The following is a 6,350-nucleotide window of genomic DNA, read 5'->3' on the forward strand; positions in this document are numbered from 1 at the left end:
CGAAACAAAGGAGACCGAAATCAGACTGACCTATTGGTTTCTTCACAATGCAAACGAGCTTGACTTTTCGTGAACAGAATCGGTAACAGTCCCATGTCCAAGTGTGATGGCTCCAGATCAGTTCAACGACCCGAAACACACAGGAACTAAAGAGCAGGCTAACAAACATATTAGCAATTCAATCTGCCCAATTTCCACATCCCTTCTCTCACAAGTCAGTTTTTGTAATTTGTTAAATGGACCCTTACATTATTAATTGATTGTTTTACCAAAAAAGCTCAAATAAAACGTCGTCTCAGATCCCACAATATTCATCTGATGGGCTGACACGAATATATGTTACAAACTGTAAAGTTCAAGAGCTGCATGGCTTCTGTGCATTTGAGGACATTCAGACACATTCTTCAACTGCTGGTGAAGGAATATCGCCATTGCTTCGCAACTTGACTTCACCGTAAAAATATGTACAAAAGTTCTGCTCGGGTATCAGTGGTGTCTTTTCCACACGCGGGAGCCACAATGTCATGGCTGGCAAATCCAGGATTAAAGAAGTCGGAGTCTTTAAAGGGAGATCCTCTGTGAGACGCCCACTTGATTGTGCGCAAAAGATCTGCACGAACACAGTTTGTTTTTTATGACGTAACGGTGCAAGAGACAAGAAAACCGGAAGGAACATTCAAGATCATTTCAATACGTCAGGAAGAAATCATTTAGTCCAAGACCGAGGGAAGACGAGGGTTTCAGTGTCATTGCAAAAGCATCAAGAACAAATATCCAATCAGAACTGACTTCTTACAAACTGTAACCAGACAGTTTTGTTTTTTTTTTACATTGGAGGAAAACTTTGTGCGCAGTGGAAACCCCCTAGCCTTTGTTGGGTTTCAATAGCAAACTTGAAACCAGTGAGGTCACAAAAAAATGATGTCCTGCCCCCTATTGGACAGAATAAGTACTAAAGAAGAAATCCACTTGATGAAATGAATTCGGGGTCCAATGTCGTAATCCAAACAGTGGCATCCATCAGAGCAGCATTAACTGCACAGATCTGCACAGTCTTTTCAAATAACGGTTGACACTGACGGTCTTCCCAAACTCACTCCGTTCTTCTACTTCTACTCGAACTCGTTTTTTCAGACCAAAGTTCTTTCCAATAGCTGTGGGATTACTGATTAAAAATATATATATACATTTTTGTGTGAAAAAAGAACAAGAACTGTTTCCGTTCAGGAAGTCCCGAACGGTCTTCAGGAATATGCGTGTATTGTTTGGTTTTTGTATATGCATATGTGGGGTTACTTCATCGTGTACACTTGCTAATATGCGCGTATCAGCAGAAAGCTTCATTATCTTGGAAATGGGTCCTCTGCAGAACCTTCACGTGTCTTTCGTAGTAGATCTTTAGGGCGGGACCAAGTCTGATTGACAGGCCCGTCAGCACATCATTCCTTTGCATCAGAAGTAGGGACTTCCGTCGATCTCCTGTCAGGATCAAAGATTCAGTTATACTTCTATCTACAGCATGGTTTCTGTATTTAGTATCCAGTGGAATAACCTCTGAACCCTTCGAGGATCATGCGCACCTGTGTCCTGAAAGCGAGCGCTTGCTCCGGAAAGCCGGCTGCGGTGAAGTAGCTGGCCACGTCTGCTACAGTCCAGTCCATCGGGCTCATGCCGCTCGCCTCCGACTTCACGAAACCCCTTTGAGAGCGCACCAAACACGAGTTAATAATCATTCGTATGAATTCAAAGGCACTCTGGAGACACGCAGAAAATCTTTTTCATTTCTTTCGTTATGACTCACTCCTGGCGATTCCCGTTAGAAGGCCAGTAGGTGTTTTACAGAGACGGAGCCTTTTCTCTCTGCACTCCCCTATCTCTCTCTCTCTCTCTCTGCTGTTTTGTTTGTGTGGTACTCACATTCCTTCATTCATCCCTCGTTCTTCAGCCGCTCCTGGTGAGGCAGAGGGAGTCAGCAGACATGACGACACTCCCACTTCCAGCTTACAGCCTGAGCCTGATAGGATAACACACACAGCTATATAAAACAAGAATACACACACAACACGATCACAGTACAATAACACAGAATAACAACATATATGACACTGTATATAATCAAATGCATATACACACAGTGGTATATAAATTTTTGGATCGGTAGAGTCTCTTAATGAACAACACACTACTAACAGTAATGTTGTTAAATATAATTTTTTTTGTTTACATGATCAGAAATTGTTCTTGGCTTTGATGTAAGCAATTCATGTGCACTACAGGTCAAAAGGCTGAAATAATTGCTTTGAAAGAGATCTCTTTTTTGCTCACAGAGGCTGCATTTATTTGATCAAAAGTACATTGTATTTTCATTGGTAATAAACAGTCACAACTAGCTGAGCTGAATTTTTAGCATAATTTCTCCAGTCTTCAGTGTCTGTCAGATCTGTCAGAAATCACTCTAATATGCTAATTTATTGATTAAGAAGTATTTTTGATGAAAACCAATGTTGAAAACAGCTGTGTTGGCGACTATTTTTGTAAATATAATTTTTTTTCAGAGTTCTTTGTTAAACAGAGAGTCCAAAAGAACAGTATTTATTTTGATTAAAATGATCGATTTCATTCAAACAAATCTTACTTAACGGATGTATATGAAATAAAATATGTATAAATATGTTAAGGTTTCCCGTACACTGATTTATTTGCGGCAAAATATCAACTATGACCTAATAGATTTTCCAAAAGGCTATAATTTCTTTGAAAAAACAAGCACTGCATGTTTCAAAACAAAAAATTGCTTGGTTGTTTTATACGAATCGATTTTCGAAACTAACCAACAATCGTTTTAATTTCATCTTTCCCATATTGTCTGATAGCCCAGGTAAAAAAACAAGTACGTTATGGAACTGTACAGGAGCTGTTTGGTGTCTGCCACTTTTTGGCTAAAGACGTCTATATTTTAACTAAACACCACTGATAGATGTGCTGTGTTGCCATGTCCTCATATTTACAAGTGCTTTTAGGCATGCTCTTTGGTCTTCGCTCTTAAAGATGGGTATTTTATGAAGTTAATAATATGGTCTGTTGCATACTACATCATTTGAGTCGGTTTCAGTGGTAAAGTGCTAAATTAGCTGACTTACAGTTTCTTATAGGTATCGAAGCTGGAGCCTTTACGGTCTTTGACGTCACAATCACCTGATCCTGAAGGAGAAACCAAAAGAGATGCGCTCAGTAAGACTGGGATAAGAGGAATTGACAGAATTGAAAATGTGAAAAATACACCCAATATATTCAGGAAAAAAGAAAACGGTTTCCAAAATAGATGTTCTGAAACACTGCCGTTACCCTATCGCTTGCCGTTAAACTCATTTGTTAAGCCAACAGTTGATATTGGAAGTCAACTGATCGAGGAAGTCAACCTACGAACGGCCTACATGAGATATGAGACATTAAAAAGTAAATAAACTTTGCGTTACCTCAACGCTGGGATGTAGCTGATCAGACGCATCTGCGTTTTTCTCAGCACCGGCATCCTCAGGCTCCACAGACATCGTCTGCTCTGAAAGTGTGAGAGAGAGAGAGAGAGAGAGAGAGATTTTAATGCCATCATTTCTAGTCGTGACACAAGACTTCAAACATAGACGTTTGTCACATCTACAGGAGCCATGTCTGCATTCACAGATTCCTTCAGTACGAATCCCATACGACTCCAGCACTCGGAAAAGCATACGTTTTGTTTCGTACATTAAAAACATTGCTTTTCTTTTTAAGAATTGAACTATGATTTGATTATATTTTTTAAATAAATAACATTTATTAACATTCACAAAAACAAAATTACTAACGATAATAGTTTAAAGAAAATTGTAAATGTAGAGATGGTTAAGTAACCATAAAGCGTGCAGCAAGCAACGGCGACTTAAATATTAATAAATAAACTCAAATACAGTAACAGTCAATTTCTCTATAACAACAACAACAAAATGATATATTTATCTGATTCAGTCTGTTTCCATTCAAGTAGGTTGGTGCATCTTCATTATCTTCCAAGCAGTTATTAATAATAAATGTAGTACAAATAGGGGGAAAAAAACACTGGGTGCATTGTTATCTCATATCCTAAAACTCCTTGCCAATACACTTGTATTTTGGGACAATCCCAAAATATATCAACATAGTCCCCGACCTCTGACCAGTGTTGTGTTAATTGTAAAGAAACTATCGAATTTGGCGAAGCCCTTCCATATTTTATTTTCCCACACCTCGTCCTCTATCGCAGTGTTTTACTCTAGTTCCCAATTCCTTTTGATATGGAAGGAGTCCTATTTTTCTACACTCGCTGGCGAGAACATTGCTTTATACCAACAAGGTTTTCCAAAAAGCCGAAACAGAACTCAAAAGCTCCGGTGCTCCCATCCACCTACTGCCTTCAAAAATAGCTTCCCGCAAAGCGTTCTCCGTCTTCAGCTGCGGTGCCGTCTGGGAAAAGTCTAAACGTTCTAAACGGCATCGCTCGGACCGATTTTTATCGACTTGATTAAAATGGGATTTTCAGGAAATCGCAAACCCCAAGTATCGCGTGGAGTTATCACCGTGGCGACAGACGCAGACGACAGCGGCTGTCCGAGCGAACAGATGTCTGGGTGCGGACAAAAAGCGCTCGTATAATACATTCATCCTCAAATATTTAACGACTTGCTCACAGGTAGGTCTGCCAATTTTCCTCCTCCTCAATCCAGCAGGACTTCCACTTCTGGATAAAGTATTGTTTGAATTTATTAAAAGCCAGTCCGTGAACAAAAAGATATGATCTTTGATACGGTCTGTGCAATCTGAGCCAAGCGCGTCGATAAATTCCACTTCCTGTCCCTCAGATTTAACTTCCTTTGAGGCGTGGCCTGTTTTATTCAAATTCCAGCTCAAGAATCGAAAGGGAGCCTGTAGTTTAACACCGAATGACTGAATATAGATCTGTGGGAAACGTTAAAAAAGCCTCTATTTTTTATATCGCAAAAACCACCATTGCAATATTGCGTTACTCCACAGTAGCTAACTGCATTGCTTTATTTAGAAAATAACGCGTTATGTTAATTTTGCATTACTTTGTCTCACCCGGGCTGGGCTCGCTTTATTTATTTTTAATAACAAAAAACCCCAAAGTTATATTTTTGGCCCTTTCTCACCAAGAGTGAAACGAATAATCGTCACGCCTAAGAGAATGCACGAACTTGCTCCAAACTTGGACAGGGAAGGTGTCAAATAACTTTTCTTCTTAATATAGGCGTAATGCATTACTTCACTAGTTGCTCGAAAAGTAATCTAGTTACTCGGGATACGTTAACCCCGGTGTGTCTCCTGGCGGCGCGTCACGAGTAGATGTTCTACTGGAAAGTGTTTAGATGTTCTGCTGATGTTGAAACCGAGACCGAGCGAGTACCTTCACTTCCACCCACGTCTACTTCCTGCTGTAAGGAGCACTGGTTTGACGTCTCCGGAGGTGACTGGGACTTCCCCTCAGATGTCGGCGGCGAGTCGGTGCCGTTATCGTTCTCCGCCACCGTGTCGGGTGAGGTCGGGTCAGGGACAGCTTTGACGCCTTTGTCGTCGACGGTGCCGGGAGCATCCTCCGCCGCGTTGTCCTCCGCGCCGTTCTCCTCGCTCTCCACCTCCATCCTTTCTTCTTGCTTCACCTCCTCCTGATAATACAGACACCGTTAAAAGCTCTGACGGACTTTTAACCAACTGTTTATTTTAGTTTACCTCACCGGATTCAGTCGCGACTGCAAACGTACGGGAAAGAAAAGAGAAACGGTGCTAAACCGCCGGACGCTGTTTGAAAAAAGGCCAAATAACGGTTACGGCGCGCGCCCCCTCCAACGGTCGTTTTTCGCGCGTGTCCTCGTGCGCGACCTCCGCCGCCCGCGGGATCGGGCGACTCGCGGGGTTTCCTCGCGACGACACAAACCGCCCAAACACACGCCGTGGGTTCTCTCGGTGTCTGACCGCGCGCTAAGTAACTCAGCGGGGTTCATAATCAATTCGACCACGGTCTGTAAGCGAGCGGGACGGTGCCTGAGAGATCTGATCAACGGCGCAAAAATAAGAGAGAGAGAGAGAACGGAACGCGGTGAACGCTCGCACTGACTGGACGAGCCGCGCGGAACGGAACTAAGAAGCTTAAGCTGCACGCGCAGGATGCGCTCCGCTTTGGCTCGTCGTGCAGCGAATTTCCGCCATCGCGACTGCTTTCACCTCGCATGACCGAAGTAACGCACGGAGCGGCGAGAAAACAGACGGGTCCCCCCCTCCCTCCCCGTCACGTTTTCCGCGCGCGTCTAACTTAACAGACA

General features: G+C 42.5%; 1 pseudogene; it reads right to left on the reverse strand.

The window, feature by feature from the left end:
- Positions 1 to 1,327: 1,327 nt before the first annotated feature.
- Positions 1,328 to 6,350, reverse strand: part of LOC122344608 — a 6,962-nt pseudogene continuing 1,939 nt past the window's right edge.

The sequence above is a fragment of the Puntigrus tetrazona genome, chromosome 1, assembly GCF_018831695.1.
Source record: "Puntigrus tetrazona isolate hp1 chromosome 1, ASM1883169v1, whole genome shotgun sequence".
In the NCBI taxonomy this organism is placed as follows: Eukaryota; Metazoa; Chordata; class Actinopteri; order Cypriniformes; family Cyprinidae; genus Puntigrus; species Puntigrus tetrazona.